Source organism: Myotis nattereri, assembly GCF_964212035.1.
Source record: "Myotis nattereri genome assembly, chromosome: 10".
NCBI lineage: Eukaryota > Metazoa > Chordata > Mammalia > Chiroptera > Vespertilionidae > Myotis > Myotis nattereri.
Window position 1 is genome coordinate 58,892,256 of NC_138085.1, and position 21,642 is coordinate 58,913,897.

Consider the following 21,642-nt stretch of genomic DNA (forward strand, 5'->3'; position numbering starts at 1 on the left):
TCTGCCTGCGTGTGTTTTCATCATCTAAGTCATCAAATGCCCTTTGAACATTGTAACCATGTTCTACAGAGATTATCCTTGCCTTCGGTAATCTCAGTCACTGTCTGTTATATGGCATTTAAACTCTCTGGGCGGGCTTGTATACCACGCTTTTAGAACCACAGGAGTCGGGTGGTGTGGCTCAATGTTTGAGCATTGACCTATGAGCTAGGACAGTGATGGCGAACCTTTTGAGCTCGGTGTGTCAGCATTTTGAAAAACCCTAACTTAACTCTGGTGCCGTGTCACATATAGAAATTTTTTGATATTTGCAACCATAGTAAAACAGACTTATATTTTTGATATTTATTTTTATATATTTAAATGCCATTTAACAAAGAAAAATCAACCAAAAAAATGAGTTCACGTGTCACCTCTGACACGCGTGTCATAGGTTCGCCATAACTGAACTAGGAGGTCACGGTTTGATTCCCAGTCAGGGCACATGCCCGAGTTGTGGGCTCAATCCCCAGTATGGGGCATGCAGGAGGCAGCCAATCAATGATTCTCTCTTATCATTGATGTTTCTAGCTCCCTTTCCCTTCCTCTCTGAAATCAGTAAAAATATATTAAAAAACAAAAACAAAACAAAAACAGAACCACAGGAAAAACTGATTGCAATTATTCCCAGGAGAGATGGGGACTCTAAAGGACTTGTCCAAGGTCGTTCAATGAGGTACTGATGGGACAGGACCTCTGGCTCTTGTGGCAGCAACCTTGGCAGTTCATGCTCTGTAGTATTGCCCCCGAGGCCACATGCAAATATATTGCTGCTGCAGCTGATAAAGATGGAGCAAATGCAGAAGGTAGCACCTGTGGGCAGGTGGGTACGGCCAGGGATGGCCAGGTAGGTAGGGAACCCCGGAGTAGGAAGCTGCAGAAAGATTGAGATTCCTGGGCCCTGGAGAGAGCTCCCCAGCCCCCAGATTCTCTCTTTATTTCCTTCAATTCTTTTTTTTTTAAATATATTTTATTGATCTTTTCACAGAGAGGAAGGGAGAGGGATAGAGAGTTAGAAACATCAATGAGGGAGAAACATCGATCAGCTGCCTCCAGCACGCCCCCCACTGGGAACGTGCCGGACACCAAGGCACATGCCCTTGACTGGAATCAAACCTGGGATCCTTCAGTCCGTAGGCGGATGCTCTATCCACTGAGCCAAACCGGTTAGGGCTCCTGCAATTCTTAATGAAGGAATAAAGGCTTGCAGTCCAAGTCGAGAGAGCCAAGTGCAAATCCCAGCTCTGGTCCTTACTGGCTGGGTTACTTGGGCAGCACACCTCGCCTCTCTGAGACTTTGTTTAAATACTGGTTAGATGGAGATTTAGATAATTACATATTTTATAGGAGTGTGAGGATTAAATTAAAAATACACATAGTGACCCTACCCGATTTGGCTCAGTGGATAGAGCATCGAACTGAGGACAAAAGGTTCCAGGTTTGATTCCAGTCAAGGTCATATGCCTGGGTTGCCGGCTTCATCTCCAGTAGGGGGCGTGCAGGAGGCAGCCAATCAATGATTTCCTCTCATCATTGATGTTTCTCTCTCTCGGCCCTTCCTCTCTGAAATCAGTAAACATATATATATATTTTTTAAAAAAATGCACGTAGTGGGCTTAGCACCCTGCCTACCTTATGCTGCTCAACAAGTGGTTGTTGTTGTAAATGTGCAGATGGTGTGGCTGTGGTGTTTTTTATGTTTTCTTTTTGCTTCTCTTGGTTTTTAGCAAATTAACAAGCACTGCTTTTGAAGTAAAAAAAGATGATTTTTAATAATAAAAAGTGTTAATACCCAGACACGTGGGGAAAATCAGATATGACTCAAATTACGCTAGAACTTAAATAAATGAATGTAGAGCCTTTTCAGAGAAATAGTAGGGTCTGCATTTATCGAAGGTTAGCATCTATAGCTGCAGTGATTCTGCTTAATTTTCATTTTTTATGTATATAGCCTCTCTTAGCAAAGCTGTGAACGTGGGCAGGTAAGCCTGCATTGCTAGGTTTACAAACCAGCTCTCAGGCCGGTGGATCGCGGGGAGTGGGCCTGCTGGGGGCGTGTGCATGACTTTCCCAGGCTTGCCCAGGAGCCATTGGAAGCTGCATGAGTTTCTGCAGCAGCTCTTGGAGCCTCCCCTCTCTCCTCCATTCTTTCCCATTGGCAGCCCCTTCATTTCATCTCCGGTGAAGGGACAGGTCCAGTGTTCTCTTTGTCAGTTACATTGCATTTAAGGTGGGTTCCTTTCAGGTCAGGTATGTTTGTTCATGTTGTTCATTGCATAAGAAACGGAGGGACTGCTGAAATGCAGAATGCACCTGGATTTGTGCAAAGGCTTGGTGTAGAATGGTGGCATCTGTGGTCACTTTGTACATTTATGAATTTTCCTGAAACTCAGAACTGACCCTCTGAGCACAGGCTTGAATGGAGCAGGCTGAGTTGTTCATTGTTTTGCCATCTTCTAGAAAGGCCAAGTGATGGGCCTCTGATCCCAGACCTGTGATGTCTCTCCCGAGCCCTGCACTAACGTCCCTCTTCTCCTCCCCCCACCTTTAGGCACAGAGAGAAGAGCTGGAAGAACAGGGCCGCCATGTGGGCAGGAGGCTGTGGCCGTTGCTGCTGCAGTCAGCAGGGCCTAAGTGCACAACCTAAAGGGTTAACTCACCATCTGAAGGGCTCTGTGGTCTGGCAGACCCTGGGAAGTCACAGGAAATAATCAAGGTTTTATTATTCTGGGTACCGCAACCAGTCAGGGTTGAGCCTGGTTTATTTCAGGATGCAAAACATATCTTTTTCCATTTTTGTTTTGTTTTGTTTTGTTTTGTTTTGCCTGACTGCAGTATAAGAAATGTCTCTTGGCTTTGGAAACACAGCAAATTTTTGCTTTTAGAGGTTGTTGTGAAATTCAATAAATTGCTAAGTATGAAGGCACTTAGAACAATACCTGGCACTATTAAGCATTCTATGTGTTAGCTGTAGCTGTTTTTTGTTTACCTGTTTATTCTAAACTTCCTTTAGTGAGCATGCATAACTGTTCTCCCCTAATTCAAATGCTCACTTATATCAAACATCACAGAAGCCACTATCACAGAATATCCACAGGCACTGGAACCGGCTTCTCTGGGCCCCAACGCAAGGGAACCACGTTAAAGGGCCCCCACTGAACCTCACCTCCCTATGGCCCTGTGACTGAATCTGATCCCTTCTGAGAGAAGGAACCCAACATTTATTTCCCTTCTCTTTGGTTTTTTGTTAATCCTTATCTGAGAATATTTTTCCATTGATTTTTAGAGAGAGTGGAAGGGAGGGGGAGAGACCCAGAGAGAGAAACATTGCTATGAGAAAGACACATTGATTGGTTGCCCCTCACACGTGCCCTGACCAGGACTGGGGATCGAGCCTGTAATCCAGAATCAAACATGGGACCCTTTAGTTCGCAGGCCGATGCTCTATCCACTGAGCCAAACCGGCTAGGGCTCCCTTCTTTTTAATAAGAAAATGTTGTTTTTAGAGAAAGGGTCAGGAGTGTGGCTAGGAGTTGGACAACCCCAGACTGGAGCAAAGGTGACCAAGCTCTCACTGGGCCCTAGGGGTAAGGGAGGGCAAGACAGGGAGAGGGACACCGTCAGGGTCAGGTATCAAGAAGTGAGCTATGAGCAGGGTGGACAGGGGCCTGCAGAGCCGTGTGTACCAGGTCTAATCCCATGGAGGCAAGGCAGGACCAAGGAATGTGCAGCCACCAAGAGGCAATTCAATCATGGGATTTCAATGTGACCAGTGTGTGCATGAACCAATGGGCTAGGAGCAAAATTGTAGAAGCCAGAGCCTGGCATGGGGTTGCAGGGGCTGTTTCTTGGGGTCAAACATTGCAACCTTTCCTGGGTGTTCATTTATTCATTTATTTATCTAAAAAGCCTTTCATTCATTGATTCCAAAAACATTGATTAAGCACCTACTCTGTCGCAGCCCTGGCATGGAGGCTGCAGCAGGAAACAAGACAGACAAAAATCCCTTTCCTGAAGGAGCTGTGTTCTCATGGGGCCGACAGATGACTAGCAAGACAAATAAATAAAATATTCAGTAAGTTAGATAGTGGTGAGTGTTGAAGAGAAAAGGTGGGGGAAGGAAGATAGAAAATGGAGAGGGAGCAATGGGATTAGCCACGTGGAGGGCCTCACTGAGAAGTGACATTTACCACCCAACGAAGGGCCGTGAGGGAGGGAGTCATACAGGTGTCTGGGGAGTCATTTCTGAGCTCCCAAAGAAGCATGGCCTCCGTGGGCAGGAGCGGGGAGGGCCCGGCCCCACAAAAATCCCAGGGAAAGCTGCATGAGGAATGAGCGCCCGGGGAGGTTTTACTTTGCAAAGGGAAATACAAAGTGTGCCCGCATGTGTTTATAAACGAAAACCGAGGCTCATAATAGGTGATATTTAGCAAATACAAGACATATAATTGCAAAATCATCATCTAAAGAATTATTTATATAAATTATAAATCATAGCTTATAACAAGACCTCAGCAACCATCTGGTGTTAATGTTTTCCAAATTTGCCAGAAGAGAAGAATCCACTGGGTGTAAAGACACAGATTCCAGCCCGCCTTCTCCATTCTGGGGCATCTGGAAGGGACCCGGGTGACGCTGTAACAGGCGAGCTTGGGAGACACGGTGGATCCATCCTTGTATTTCCCGAAGAGGAAGTTGAGCCCGAGAGAGAGGGGATGTCTTACTTGAGGTAGAATTGGTCAGTTAGGTAGAGCCAGATATAATACTTAATTTCTCAACTCATGAAAGATTGGTTATTATATTTAAACTCAGGATCCAACAAGACACAAAATATAAAAATGAACACCAGGGCAGGCACCTGCTTGGAGCACCAGATGTACCCAGGATGGATTAGTTGTCATGACCGATCCCCAAACTCAGCACGGAGCGTGCTGTCAGCCAAGTCTGCAGGGAAAATGGGTCGGGTTATTCCCTTCATAGGGTTCAAGAAAATGATGCATAAGAATTTCATTTGAGCCCTAGCTGGTTTGGCTCAGTGGAGAGAGCGTCGGCCTGCGGACTGAAGGGTCCTGGGTTCAATTCCAGTCAAGGGCACATGCTCGGGTTGAGGGCTCAATCCCCAGTAGGGGGCATGCAGCAGGCAGCCAATCCATGATTCTCTCTCATCATTGGTGTTTCTATCTCCCTCTCCCTCTCCCTTCCTCTCTGAAATCAACAAAAATACATTAAAAAACAAAAAAGAATTTCACTTCGATAAGAAAAGCTTTACCTTTAACAAACAAATCTGAAAACCCTCCGAAGGTTCAGTATCCTTGTTAGAGCAATTACAGGAGAAAAGAGGGAGAAAATGACAAAAGGGGAGGTCCAGCCTCTCTCAGTCAGAATGAGCGCCTCCCTGGAGCTGGTCTCAGGTGGCGGTCTGGAGTGTCAACCCTCTCAGTAGGCCCTGGGTAACTATGTGTCTGAAGGGAGCCCAGGGTACACTTCTGGGAAACAGATCTTTTCCGATGCTGCCTAACGTTTCTTCGCTGGAATGGGGTGTGAGGCCTGAGCAGAACGGTGTGACCTGTGACAGGTCATAGGACCCTCTGGGCCTTGACAGCGGCACCTGGACAAGAGGAATTTATTATTCCTCTGAGGGGTGGGCTGGATGCCTCCCCTAGGCCCTTTCCAGCTGTGGCCTGTGACTTAGAGGCCTGCTAGTCCGGACAGGAGGAGTTTGTGTGCGCGCGTGTGAGTGTGTGTACTGTGCGTATGACGAGCACCCTGCCACTCGCGTGGGAACTCAGACACCACACTGCTCCAGCTGTGTGGCTGGGTGACCACATCTGTGGCTGTGGCCGCTCAGGAAAGCTGGCTTCTTGGGGAAAGAAGTTTCTCTTTCCAAGCCTGCTGTGTGGGCCTGTGAGGAGACACACAATTGCCTTTGTCATTTGTTCTTCCTGTGTGGGGACAAAAGCCCTTTCAGTGGCTGTGGAATGTACTAAAAGTTCTGTGCCCGAGGGCTGTCTGGCCCTGGCCTGGATCCTGCAGGCAGGGATCAGGGGGGAGGTGGCCACTTCTCCTGAGCTTCCACCTGCCCCACAGCCTGCCCTGCACCTGTGGGAACCGCATGGAAGGCACATGTGAAGAGGCAGGTACCACTGCAGACCCTGGTAGTGACTGCAACAACTGGTCCCAATCATGGCTGAGACACAGTGGGTCTGTTGCAGGTGGGCAAGGTGCCAGACAGGGCTTTGCTGGCTCATCCAACTCTCCCAACTCTGCGGACTGCAGCGGTGTTACCCAATTTGCAGCTGAGATGACTGGTCTTCAGGGGGGAGCGGCACAGAGACTCCTGAGACAGGGGAGCAGGGCAGTGAAAGGCAGGGGAAGGAAGAAACTCACACGGCTCAGGAGCAGAATGACAGGGCCTCGACCGGTAGTGTTTCTGCTTTTTATGTATTTTACTTTTTATGGATTTCTAAGAGGAAGCGAGAGGGAGAGAGAGAGAGATAGAAACATCAATGATGGGAGAGAATCATTGGTCGGCTGCCTCCTGCACGCCCCCTACTGGGGATTGAGCCCACAACCCGGGCATGTGCCCTTGACCAGAATTGAACCTGGGATCCTTTGGTCTGCAGGCTGACACTCTATCCACTAAGCCAAACCAGCTAGGGCGGTCGTGTTTATGCTTTTATCTCAAGTTTAAACAAAACAAAAAATTACAACGATCACGTTGGTGGGGGATAAAAAAGAACCTGCCACCATCAAAACCTCATAGTGGCACAGGAGGCCTTTTCTCGTTGCTATGACATCCCTGGGCGTGCCCACGGCCACACAGCCAGACGACTCCCCACGTCGCCAAGTGTCTGTGGGGCTGTGCTATTTCAGGAGCGTGGTTTGCCCAGGTTGCTGGTGTCGGCATTTTTCCAACGAGGATGGGGTACTTAGGTGCTGCCGTCAGCCAGTGTTGAACTTTGTTCTACTTTCAAAATGTAAATGAGAAAGTGCCAGTGGAAGTGCCGAGGACCAGGTCTGAGCAGTCAGCCCCCAGGAGAGTCCCCAGTGTCAGCTCCCAGGGAGGGAGGGAACAGATTTGTGTGTTCTAGAGCCATCTGCATGAGGTCTGTCCAAGGCCACGAAGGCCACGTCTCTGGGGTGGACGGCAAAATCTTACAATTTCCCAAGCAAGGGAGGAAGAAAGGAGAGAGAGAAGCAGAGGGGAAGGGTGTGGGGATCCAACCAGCTTTTATATGTGATCTTGTTTAAACAAGACTCTTATCAAAGAGCAATCCTAAACTTTGGTCTTTCTTATTACCTCAGCTCCCTGGAGAATGGGTTTGTGACTTTTGGGTTCCAGGAAGCGGGATTAAATTGCCTCGTAGAGATAAGAGCCCCAAATAAGCATAAGGTTGATAGTGTTGGGGAGGTGGTACATTCTTTAGCTTTGTGGTTCTTACCACTGGACTAAGAATAAAATCAACATGAGACTAGATTAACAGGAGAAAAACCAACTTAGTACGTGCACATGGGAGAATCACGGCCTGATACTCAGATCAGAAAACAAGGCTCAAAGAATGATCAGAGCAGACACCTTTTTATACTTTTTAGACAAAGAAACAACAAAGTTGTGAGAAACTGACTGGACAAAGAAAGGTAGTGCTCAACCGAAAGGAATCTAAGCAAGACTTGGACGCTTGTTAGCGAGGAATCTAAGGGAAGTTCGGGCCTGGGTGGTAAATTAGTAAAGGCGGTGCAAGGCTGCTGACACAAGTTTCAACCCTGATTCTTTGAACTCTTGTGATGAGATTGTCTCTCGGCCCTCAGGAGCAGGAGGGCACCTATCACATGGAGATTTATCTCCTGCTTTCAGGGGACAGAGAGGTCAGGGTTTTCTTCTTGCACCCAGGCAGTTTCTTAAGTACTTGCAATTCAAAATAATCAGTATGCATTGTGGGTTATCTCGGGACGGCCTGCCCTGGGCCACAGCAATAGAAATGGGAGGAGAGGAATTCTCTTGTGTCCCGTGGAGACGTTCTTTGCTCCCCATTATCTAGATCCATGTCTTCTATTGCATAAGGTGGGCACCAAGTCTGAGAGGGAAGCTGACCCCTGGTTATGGAGCAGCATTTGACGGCACAGCCTGGTGCTGCAAGGCAGGGGGGACCGGAAGGATGAGCCAGGCTGTGGCAGGGACTGTCCGGTCCTGTGGTGGCTATGCAGGTGCAGGGCATTTATTTTAAAATCTCTATTAAGTTGCTATTATGTGCCCAACACTCTGTTAGATGCTCTGGAAAAGACTCCAAGTAGTTGACATATAATTAAATGGGTATTTCCTGACTACCAAGTTCACAGTACTGCATTAGAGAACAGGTAACCATAGCAACACTGTAGAGTGTATGGGGTGGGGTGGGGAAAAGTTAGGCTCTGCAATTCAAATGGCAGGGGGTTGAAGCCACACTTGGCTGTGTGACTTGGTAAGTCACCTCTCTTTGCCTCCGTTTTCTCACCTATAAAATGGGAATACTTTTTCAGCATTGTTACGAGGATTGAGTATATAGTAAGTGCTGAAGAGACATTAACCATCATTTATTACTATTATCGTCTAAGACGCTGACCCTTGTCCTTCTGCTGTTTGCAACCCAAAGTTCACAGTAAATAGACATGTCTTGAAACACGACAGAACTGGACCTGGTTATTGCTGATAAGCGTGCCATAGGTGTCAGAGGACACAGGCACTTCAAGCAGGAACCATTAAAGAAGGCTGCGGGGAGGAGATGAAGAACAGGGCCTTCAGGATTGGGCTGGAATTTAGTACGTGAGGACATGCTAGCTGGGAACAAATGGCACATACAAGGATATGGAGGCAGCAAAACACCAGGCCTGTTTGTGGGGGGCCAGCTTGCTTTGGCTTGGCCTTAGTTAAAGCCCCGTAGGGGTGTCTTGAGAAATAAAGTTGGAGATTTGGTAAATCAGTGCCAGGTGGCAGCCTGTGGAGTTTGAACTTTATTGTGTATGTAACAGAAAGCCATTGGGAGGAGTTTGAGAAGGAATTGGGATCTGTTTCTCCTGCCTTTCCTGTGGGTGATCTGTATTCAAATACTGAGGTGGTGCTGAACTTACCCTCACCAGGTCTGCAGAGACTCTCACCAACTTCATCTTCTTGCAAACCAGTCGGCTGGAGGGCAGGGCCTGTGAGCAAAAAGGCCCTTTCTCCATTCCTCCCACTGTGTACATAAGAAACATGCAAACCTGTAGAGAATTTTTATGAGTTTATTTGAGCCAAACTGACAACATTGCCAGGAAGCAAGGTCTCAAATGCTCTGGAGAACGACAGTTTTGCAGATTGTTTTATACATTTGGAATTAAGGAGGGAACATAAGGAAGATTACATGAAGGTGGGAGAAAGCAAGGCAGGATTGGATTACAGGACAGTTAACAAGATTATGGGCTCTCTAGAGGGTGGTTATGCTTCTAAGGGGTCTGAAAAAGAGGCATTTCAAAGTGTGTTAACCTAGATGCACAAAAACAATGGACAAGGCTTACTTGAAGCAAAGACACCTTTTTACTAGAGAAGTTATAGGCCTGAGGCATGGCTACCCATCATGACCTGCCCAGTTAGGAATCTATGATCAGATCACTCTGTGAAGTCACTGGACTTGTCTTATTTATTTATTTATTTATTTATATTTTTATTGTTTTCAAAGAGAAAGGGAGAGGGAGAGAGAGATAGAAACATCAATGATGAGAGAGAATCATTGATTGGCCACCTCCTGCACTCCCCACACTGGGGATCGAGCCTGCAACCCAGGCATGTGCCCTGGCTGGGAATTGACCTGTGACTTCCTGAGCCATGCCGGCTGGGCTGTCATTTTTATTATAGAGCTCCTTTTTCATCTACACCACCCTTGGGGCATTCAAGACTAGCTGGCAAATTACTTGAGACTAGGGATATGGTTGGGAAGGCTGCTGCAGGTCACCGAATGGAGCTAAAATTGGTATGGAAGTACTAGTATGTTGTTCAATATGGGAGCCACTGGCCACTTGTGGCTACCAAGCACTGGAAATGTGGCTTCTCTAAACTGAGATGTGCTATAAACATAAAATATACAACAGATGTCAAAGACTTAGCACAAAAAAATGGGTAGTATTTTAATATTGTTACATGCTGATACAACAATATGGTGGATGTATTGCGTTAAATAAAATATTATTAAAGTTAATTTCACTTGTTCCTTTTTACTTTATGTGGCTATTAGAAAATTTAAAATTTATTGGACGGTACTCTAGAGGAATAGGGATTGGGTGATTTATGACCTTGATAATCACCAGGGCCATAACTATATATTCCCTATTAGCCTGGGTGGGGTGCCTGGCTTCTAAAACAGCCAGGCTCATATCTAAATCTTATTTATTGATTGATTTTGGGCGAGAAAGGAGGGGGGCGTAGAGGGAGAGAGAAACATTGATTTGTGGTTCCACTTACTGATGCATTCATTGGCTGTTTCTCATATGTGCCCTGAACAGGAGATTGAACCCACAACCTCAGAATATTGACAGGCTGCTCTAACCCATGGAGCTACCTGGCCAGGCCAGGCTCATATTTAAACCGAATCAAATCAGCATTATGCTCAGGATAAGAAGTTGAAGAAGGAAAGGGTGTATCAATTTTTGTATAGAAAGTCTCTAAATTTCTCCAAAAATTGGCTCCAAAATTTACGAGTGAAAAGAAAGCAGTGGTAGGTTCTCAGCTGCCATTATGTGGAAGCTGGTCAGGAAGGGGACCCAGACAAGGTGCTCCAGTCCCCAGGCGTCATGTAAAGCAGATCTTGATAGAGAGAGGTTCTTTGTGTGATGGCTGGAGAGGCCCCATCGACAGCCCACATAGGCAGGCCTGACTGCTGAATATGGATGTACCGTGAAAGTGAAGGGGATTCAGGAGATGTATAGAACTGGGTTCAAATTCTCAGGGAACACGTTACCGTCTGTGTGTCCTTGGCAGGCCTTCTACCATCTCCAACCTCAGCTTTCTTGCCCTGGACTGGTGATAACAAATGCTGGATAAATGGGAGTTATGATTATAATGGACATTTAGCTTTTTCAAATATTCATTCTAACAGTAATATAATAGGATGAAAACTTAAATACATCTTAGGCTGCATCCTGAGTATTTTACAAGCCTTTTCTTCCAGACCAAACTAGAAGGGAACAGATTGTGGGAAGCTCATCTCCACGAGGTCATGCAGCTGCACACACACAAGCTCTGTTCCAACGCTGCCTGTGGCATCCCCCATTCCTCACATCAGAGTTTCTGAGGAAAGTCTGTGGTTCTAAAAATTCTAATTAGGAAAAGTCAGAATAATGGTACACATTTTCACAGAGCTCTTATATCAACAAACTGCCTGCCACAAAGGGCAAGAAAACAATATGTCAGTCTCTACACATCCCAGCTGGCGTTAATCAGGGGCTCTATTTGGCTTGATGCCAGGTCTAATTGGCAAGTATTTCACTGCCCAACTCTGGGACAGTCACAATGTGTTGTTTTATTGCTAACTAGTGACCCGGTGCATGGATTCGTGCACATTGAAAGGAAATTAATCAGAAGGTGGCTAGTGGGGTGGTACTGGGCAAGACAGGACAGACAAAACCTGGAGCCAACCTCCCCAGCTGGCCACACCTGGAGTGGCACCATGGCTCAAAGGGCATCTGTGGAGTGAGCGGCATCCCTCCGGCAGGTGGTGTCCCTCAGCCTGGCCTGCGGGGATTGGGCTGAAACCAGCTCTCCAACATTCCCCAAGGGGTCCTGGAGTGAGAGAGGGCACTCTGCAAAATTGCTGTCGTACAGGGTGTGGAACGCAAACGCAAGTGTGCAGTAAACCAGATTCGGGCCAGCAGTGCCCCAGCAACAACATAACTCACCACCGAAGGTGGAATCATGCGGCCCCGTGAGGAATCGGGCTCCCTCCTCTCTGGTTTCAGGGTGCATCACCCAAGAACCACCACTGCCAAGTCACTGCAAGTCGGCAGCTCCTGCGTTGAGCATCTGCCCTCTGGTGGTCAGTGGGCGTCATAGCTACCGGTTGGATGGACACTTAGCCTATTAGCCTTTTATATCTATAGATGGGCTCAATGTTCAGAGGGAACTAGAATATTTTCCCATCATTTTGACACTAATTTTTTTCCACTTTTTTTATTGTGGCAAAATATGTACAATATAAAATTTATTATCTTCAACCATTTTTAAGTACAATTTTTACAGCTCAATGGTCTTAAATATATTCACATTGTTGTGCAACTATCACCATCATCCATCCCATAACTCTTTTCATCTTGTAGAACTGAAACTCCATGCCCATTAAAAAAAAACAACTTGAAAAAACCAAGATGGAGGCATAGGTAAACACCGGAGTTAGCTGCCTCGAACAACCACTTCACAAATACAACTAAAAGACGGAACAGACATCGCCCAGAACCACAGGAAGACTGGCTGAGGGGAAATTCTTCAACTAGAAGGAAAGAGAACAGCATACGAGACTCAGAGGAGGCGCAGTGCGGAAAATACAAAGGTGCAGAGGTACGCGTGGAGCGGGCTGGTAGCTGAGGGCGCGGTTGTCGTTTTCAATCTGGAGGGAGTCTCAGATTCTGAGCTCCAGTTCTGGGCGAGTCTCTAGGGACCCAGACTCAAATGGGAGAAGTGGGACTGTCTGGCATCGGTCGGAACTCTAGGGCAGCTTTCTCTCCGAGGTTTGCAGCAGTTGCTGTGACTCTGAGAGGCAGAGCCTCTGGGGACGGGACTGAGAGCAGCCATAACTGCTCCCTCCACCCGCTCTGTTGATCCCGTGCGACCTGCCCCACCCAAGCCCTGCGCAGAGCCATTTGCCAGATAGCCTCAGGCAAAGGCTAGATTAGCACCTCCCTAGAGGACAGAAGTTTTCCCACTGCAGACACAGCTGATTCTCACAGCCAGTTGGCCTGGAGGTCAAATCCCCCTAGTATTAACTACAACAATCAAGGTTTAACTACAACAAGACTGCGCACAAAGACCACTAGGGGGTGCACCAAGAAAGCATAAAAAATGCGGAGACAAAGAAACAGGACAAAACTGTCAATGGAGGATATTGAGTTCAGAACCACACTTTTAAGGTCTCTCAAGAACTGTCTAGAAGCCGCCGATAAAGTTATTGAGATCCTCAAGAAATCTAATGAGACCCTCGATGTTGTGATAAAGAACCAACTAGAAATTAAGCATACACGGACTGAAATAACGAATATTATACAGACTCCCAACAGCAGACCAGAGGAGCGCAAGAATCAAGGCAAAGATTTGAAATGCGAAGAAGCAAAAAACACCCAACCAGAAAAGCAAAATGAAAAAAGAATCCGAAAATATGAAGATAGTGTAAGGAGCCTCTGGGACAGCTTCAAGCATACCAACATCAGAATTATAGGGGTGCCAGAAGATGAGAGAGAGCAAGATATTGAAAACCTATTTGAAGAAATAATGACAGAAAACTTCCCCTACCTGGTGAGAGAAATAGACTTACAAGTCCAGGAAGCGCAGAGAACCCCAAACAAAAGGAATCCAAAGAGGACCACACCAAGACACATCATAATTAAAATGCTAAGAGCAAAAGACAAAGAGAGAATCTTAAAAGCAGCAAGAGAAAGAAACTCAGTTACCTACAAGGGAATACCCATACGACTGTCAGCTGATTTCTCAACAGAAACTTTGCAGGCCAGAAGGGAGTGGCAAGAAATATTCAAAGTAATGAATGCCAAGAACCTACAAACAAGATTACTTTATCCAGCAAAGCTATCATTCAGAATTGAAGGTCAGATAAAGAGCTTCACAGATAAGGAAAACCTAAAGGAGTTCATCACCACCAAACCAGGATTATATGAAATGCTGAAAGGTATCCTTTAAGAAGAGGAAGAAGAAGAAAAAGGTAAAGATACTAATTATGAACAACAAATATGCATCTATCAACAAGTGAATCTAAGAATCAAGTGAATAAATAATCTGATGAACAGAATGAACTGTTGATTATAATAGAATCAGGGACATAGAAAGGGAATGGACTGACTATTCTTGGGGGGGAAAGGGGTGTGGGAGATGCGGGAAGAGACTGGACAAAAATTGTGCACCTAGGGATGAGGACAGTGGGGGGGTAAGGGCAGAGGGTGGGGTGGGAACTGGGTGGAGGGGAGCTATGGGGGGAAAAAAAGAGGAACAACTGTAATAATCTGAACAATAAAGATTTACTAAAAACAAACAAACAAACAACAAAAAAAACCTCTCCATTCCCTCTACCCTCTTAGCCCCTGGCAACCACCATTCCACTTTCTGTCTCTAAGTATCTACTCTAAGTATCCTATATAATAAAACCCTAATATGCAAATTGATTGAACGGCTGAACAAGCGGTTGCTATGATGCACACTGACCACCAGGGGGCAGACGCTCAACACAGGAACTTCTCCCTGGTGGTCAGTGTGCTCCCACAGGGGGAGTGCTGCTCAGGCAGAAGCCAGGCCCATGGCTGGCAAGTGCAGCAGCAGTGGTGGGAGCCTCTCTCACCTCCGCTGCAGGTAGGTGGTAAGGAGCAAGGGGTCCCGGACTGCAAGAAAGATGTTTGACTGCTGGCTTAGGCCTACTCTCCGGCAGGCGGGCATCCCCTGAGGGGTCCCGAACTGCAAGAGGGTGCAGGCCAGGCTGAGGGTGGCCATTATATGGTATCTGGAGTGTAAGCCCCTTGAGGGCAGGAACTGGGCTTAATGTAGATACCTGTGTATCCTCCATAGTGTTTAAGGATCTCTGTACATAGTTGAATAACCACTTACCTATATTGTCTGGTTTTCCTTGCTGTTCCATTGAGAGTTGTCCCTATACTAAGAGAAAAAGTATTAAAAGGTAGAAAACTTGGTTGGCTGAGGCTTGGGGAAACTGATGTAATAGGATTTGATCTGCATAGCCTAGAGAAGGGAATTTTATTAACGTACAGCTCTTTAGATTAGATAAACAGCTTCCAGTCAATCCTTTATGTAAAAAGATCGTGATGACATATATGGGTAAGTAAATAGTGTAACAGTGTTTGCTGAACTGTGTGCAAGCCCAGCAGCAAAGCACAAGGACCCAGACTGACATTCTTCTTCATTTCCCCAGTGTGGGGACAACTTTTTTTAAATATATATATATATATATATATATATATATATATATATATTTATTGATTTCAAAGAGGAAGGGAGAGGGAGATAGAAACAACATCAATAGTGAGAGAGAATCATTGATTGGCTGTCTCCTGCACATCTCCCACTAGGGATCAAGCCCACAACCTGGGCATGTGCCCTGACTGGGAATGGAACCGTGACCTCCTGGTTCATAGGTCGATGCTCAACTGCTGAGTCATGCCAGCCAGGCTCCAAGACAACAGCTTTATCAGTCTGGAGGAGTGGCCCAGGCCAAGCTCTATGACCCTATGATATTCCATGTTTCCTTTGATTGTATTGTGCTGTTTGTGCTGAGAAAGCTGTGTGTGTGTGTTGGGGGGGGGGGCATGTAAATGAGGATATAGGACCTACCTTGTCATAGTTGTAGTGAGGATTAATAATGCAAATTTGCTGGCGCAGCGTGGTATTTTAGTAAGTTACAATAAATGTTATTTTTCTCTTCTTCACTTTCCTTTTCAGCCAACAATGATATGATAATATCAGTATTAATACAATAACAATATTATAATACTTTGTATTTTTCATATTCTTTTGAGTTTCATCAGTCCCTGTAAAGTAGCTGAAGTTGGGATTTTTAATTCCATTTGTCAGATAGAGACAACTCCAAGGTCAGAGTTGCACTGAAGTAATAGAAATAATATGGTTACAATTGTATAGAGGTCCTATCTGCAAACCTAGAAATGGGTTGTTTTCCTGTAAGCCAGCCTCCCTTACCTACAATTTTTTCCTTCCTTGTTTCCTTCCTTCCTTCCTTCCTTCCTTCCTTCCTTCCTTCCTTCCTTCCAATTTACAGGTGGGTGGCAAGAAACATTTTGTTCCTATACATTCTCTCCTTAGGCAATTTCATGCACACACTGGTCTATAATTACCATCTATACATAGATGACTCATACACAGATCTTTAGAGCTCTCCTCTGAGTTCCAAACTGGTACATCCAGCTAGTTGCCTATTCATCATCAACTCTTGAAGTTCTCAAACGCACCCCATATTCAACAAATGCAAATCTAATCCTGTAGTTTTTAGTCTTAAAACCCTTCAATTTTTCCCATTGTTCTAAGAAAATGGATGACACTAAATAGCCTACTGTGCTGTGCGTCATCTGGCCCCTGCTACCTCTCTGACATCACCTTGCCCCATCCCCTTGTGGGGACCCACTTAGAACTCCAGATTTAGCATGAAGATTATTTTAAGCTGAAGACATTTGGAATTCAACAGATGCAGAAAAAAAAAGCCTTTTTGGAGCATCCCTTATCTGACTAAAAGAAGAATCTTCTGGGAAATGAGGCTGCCAGAATTCCGTCTTCAGGGTGGATTTTACTCCTGAAGGAGAACAAGAGTAAATCAGCCATCACCCCTTCTCTGGGGAATTTTATGACCATGAAGAAGTCAGAAAGATCACTTGCGTCTGCTTGAACAAGCATTATCAACAACTTTCTTACCCACCACTTGTTCTTCTAGAAACCTGTTTGTCTTTTCTAAAGTAGTCCATTTGTTCTTACCATAGTGGCCCTCTTTCCCCATCCCCTTTCCCTACTAAATTAAGTATGTAAGCCTTTGACTCGAACCATTTATTGAGCTACTTCTTTTGTAGCTCGATATATATTCATGCATATACCAGTAAAGATTTTTTCTCCTGTTAGTTTAATTCACAGGCCTCCAGCACTGAACCTAAGAGGGTAGAGTAAACGTTTTTCCTCTCTGACACCTTTGTGATCTTTATGCTCCCTTACACTGGCTTCATAATTCCTCCTTCTACAGACCTCTGCCCATGCTCTTTCCTTCTCCAGGAATGCTTTTCCCTTCCCTTGGTATCTATTATCTACTCCTCATTTTCAGAATTCAGTTCAAGCAGCACCTCTGAAAGGAAGTCTTCTCTGACTTTCCAATTTTAGGCTGTCAGGGCATCCTGTACTTTTCCTTTGTAGCACTTGTTACAGTTGCAATGAAAATTTGTATGATTATTTGACTGATGTCCTCCCCCAGTGTAAGCTTCTTGGTGGTAGGGGTTCTGTCTATTTTTGTTCACCATTGTATTCTAAGCTCTTAGCACAAAGTAGGCACTGAAGAAAAACAAATGACTGAGTCAATGTCTGACTAAAGGGTAGAGAAGAAACGGCACATGTGACAGACTAGAACCACTCCCTTAGGAGCCTTCTTTCAAACCAAAGACATGTGGAGCCCCTACATTACAAGTCTTTGAAGGTTAGTCATATACCTGGGGCAAAACAATCTCAAAACAGCTAATGCTAGTGTGGGAAAAGTGGTTACTCTGTCGTGGCAGCTGTCCTGGTCATGGATTAAATGACAGTTTATTTGAGAAAGGTTGACCCAGAAAACCATCCTGCAACATGCAACATGCATGAGAGAACCAGATCCAATCTAAAAATAGCTCCGTCACTGGAATTGGAAGCACTGCAGAGAGAACTCAGCCTCTCTCCTGGCAACTTTTACCCGTACGAAGCCTTTTACCCTTTTTATTGACCTACATAATCCTAGGACGGTAGTGCTAGTTACTGCTTTCATTTTAAAATGAGAAAACCAGGACCAGAGAGAGGCTTAGCGACTTCTCCCATGTCGCTCAGTTAGTTGCTTGTAGAATCAGGGCTCAAACAGGGACTTTCTGCTTCTCCTCCATAGTGATGTGTGGGTCTGACACTTCTAGGTTTTAGGCATCTTGGAGGCTGAAGACCCTATAAGATTTATGTCCTTGTGGGACACCCTGATGGGAGGCAGGAGGGCTGGGTTTATTTCCCAATTCGGTGGTTCACTGTCAAAAGTTTGGGTAAGGGTATCCGAGTAACACCTCTCAAGATCCAGGTGAAGGACACCGAGAATGGAGAATGGATGCCTGCGATGTGGAGGACGTCGGCTTGGATTCTGGGAGTGGTCTCAGTCCTGCCACCTGATGGCTATTCCTTGAGCAACACACTTGTCTCTCTAAACATTTGCTAGATGGGTTCATAACACTGGCCTCAGGCTGTTGGGAGACTCAAATAAGTTAAAGACCTTTAGCACAATGTCTGGCATCTGGTGGTCAACAGATGGGGGTTTTGTTCATTTCCATTCCAATTCAAACTCATAAACATTTGTGGGAAGTGTGCTTTCAAGGCAAAGCAGTTGAGAGTAGAGTGATTACTGGGGAGGGGAATACTCAGGTCTCCTTCCAAAGGACGTGTTCTTTGCTTAGGTATGTTAATATGTTTAACCAGGCTGTAGTCAAGCGCTGTTGGCCAGCAGAGCCTTTTTCAATGACTTTGCATATCTGCTCTCGATTCCGTAATCGTAAGGTTTACAGTTCACTGCTGGAGCAATCTTAGTTCCTTCATTCCCAAATTCTCAAGTAATTTACCTCTGTCACACTCAATCACTGACAGAGTACTCGTGATTGTTAACAGCTTTGGAGGCCCTGACTATAAGGATTCTTTTTTTAAGCCTCTGTGACTATGGCAGAAACATATTTTGAGTTGGAATGAAAAATATTTTGGGTTCCTGAAATCCCTTGTCTGCCTAAAAGCAGAGCCTCAAAAAAGAACTTAAAAGAACCCAATGGTCATAAATCCCCTTCCCAGGGGTAACTCTAATCTTCCAAGAGAAGTTAACACCAAGTCCAGACATTGTCACAAAACTATCATATCTCCCATTCATTCTCTTAGGGCCCAGCCCACTTATCTTTCCCATACCTTGCCCTTCCTCTCCCTCTCCCCTTCATGTCTTACAATGGTATCTAAGCCACAGCTTCTAATCACCCCTTTGGATCACATTTCTTTGTGAACTCCCATACAAACATAATTAAAACCCACCTTTTCTCCTTCGAATCTATCTTGTCAGTTTAATTCGCAGGCGCCCAAACTTTGAACCTAAAAGGGGTGAGGGAAACCGTTTCCTTCCTGACAAGATCATGGTGCCATCATGCCGTTCTAAGAAACAAAACACTGTTAAAGAACAAAAATGGAACCCAGTACAGTTAAAGGTCTAATTGGCTTTATTGAACGACTTATGAACCTAGTAAATAGGAAGGTGCTCTAGGAGCTGACCCAGTGGGAAGCTGTTATAGGTGGAAACGGGGTGGGACAGGACAGTTAAAAGTGGACTATTGCAGAGGACCTCACCTTCCCCCAGGGAGAGGCAGGGCGTTTTATCAGGCAGATGACCGGGAAATTGCAGCCTGATTGGTTGGAAAGACCACTCCTGGGAGAGGCTGAGACAGTTAGGTTAGCGATTGTGGACGAAAAAGGGGCCACACACGAAGCCTGACAAGCTCTGGGGAGGCTGTGTGGCAGTCTTACAAACTCAGGCCGAGAGTTACCGCAGAGGATGGTCTGAAATGAAAACTTTCTAACTAAAAGCAGGTCATGGCAAGTAGTCATGCCCTAGGCCAGTATCTTCCCTGACAAAGATACCTTTACCTTAACTGAGCCCGTCTATTGCCTTTCTGCATTTAGGATAACGTACAGTATCTGCATCTTTGGAATGTCAGGGTAATTTCCTTTCTTGTTTTCTGGACCTCAAATCCCCTCATTGCTACTGTTATCTTGTTAACTGTTGTCTGTTAACTATCCTATACCCACCTATGTAAAAGAAGTATTTGTCTATTCGTTTTACTTTTTATCCAATCCCAGAGATTTTCCCACTTTGCTTTCTCCTGCCTCCATACTCTGTCACCGATGAATTGCATGTAACCCCCTTGTGTCTTCAGCTTTGATTCTGAGGTATAAAATAAGTGCTAAAACTGCCATTTTCCAGAGCATTTTCTCAGTCTGTTGAGATTTTGCTTCCTGGCAATGTCGTTAGTTTGGTTCAAATAAACTCATAAAAATTCTCTAAAGGTTTGACCGTTTCTTATGCTGACAGTGTTGTCTTGGCGGGGCTTACCACAAGTGACTCCATTTTGGGTCTGTAGTTTCTTTTTAACAACATAAAATAAATATAAGAAAGCATGAGTTTCCTATTGTGACTCTTTGGTGCTTTTGTGTGTGTGTCTTTTTCTTTCCATCAAACATTAAGTTATTTCAAAAGGTATCTAAGCCACTGTTGCCCCTGCATTTTCTCTGTTGCCCCTGCATTAGGCCCAAACACACCTGCCCATTGGCAATCCAGCCCTGGGCATTGGTAGTCCTAATTTTACAGGCTAGGAGCTGAGGGTACGTAGTTGGTAAGGAGTGAAGATAAAGTTGCAGACTGTCAAATGAGGCGAAGCCTCTTCCTACACAGCATTAGTGAACCCTTCAGTGTTTCCAGTTCTTCGAGGGCACTGAGATAATAAACATCTTCGGGCATAAAGCTTTGGGCACGTGTTGCTCCAAATACTTCTGTAAAACAGGGTTTAGAAATGGAATATTGAACTCGAAGCCTATAATCACTTTTAGCATGTGACTGTTTTAAAATTATCTGGTAATCATTTCTCACTTCTTAGGAACCAGAAAGTCTAGCACTCGAAGTTGCTTTCACTTGTGGTACCTGCTCCTCCTTCCCAGAAAGGATTTGTTCTGGGAAAATGATGCAGAGCTTGGGGACAAGGCAGAGATGTTTGTGTGACCTTTAAAATCATACGAGAACATGTCCTAATAGGCCCACTGAGGTTCAGCTGACTTTCTGAAGAAATACACTTTATTTAACAATTGATTATTATTATAATTTTAATAATTTCACAGTTTTGGGAGGCCCTACTTCCTCACAAGGACTCCCTAAGGTAGGAGGCAGCCCCTAGATCAAGAACCTCACATAAAATATAATTTTGAGATCCTTTGAGTCTCCTGGCCTTCCTGTTTCCAGGCTACTTCATCCAATCAGTGAGCTTTTGCCAAGCTCTGGCAGATATGGCTCATTTTCAGAGCTCTCATGCATCAAAGTCTGATAGTCATATTGATCTATCTGTTGTGGTTAAGATGCCTTTGTCTTTCAAATATTTGAAATTGGAAATGTGGTTCTCCAAGTCATGTCTGCCTGCCTGTTGGAAACTGGTAGGACCTAGTTATTGTTTTTCAGAAGAAAGTTTAAAAGGCTCAGTCTGGGCCTCAGAAGCACTGGCCAGAGAAAAGCCTGGTGGACGAGGTTGAGGGGTTGAATGCCTATCTTACAGCTTCAAGGCCAGAAGCCTGGGTAGGGAGGAGACTGTAGTGCTATTGCATGGGCTGGGAAGTCTGTGAAGGTTAGAGACCTGGGCTTACAGGCTTCTGTCAATATCTCTTTGTTTAAGGACGCTCCCCAGAGTGGGTGGGGAGAAAGTGGTGGCCCACAGCTTTCTGTCTGTCCGGTTCTGCACTCTCTGAGTTTACTTGAAGAGGTTTAACTTTGTTTTTTTGCCTTTCCTGTAGGCATATGTATCAGTGTCAATATTTGCATTTGATTCATGGCTGAAGTCTGAGCACTGAAGTTTGTGGTTCTTATCTGT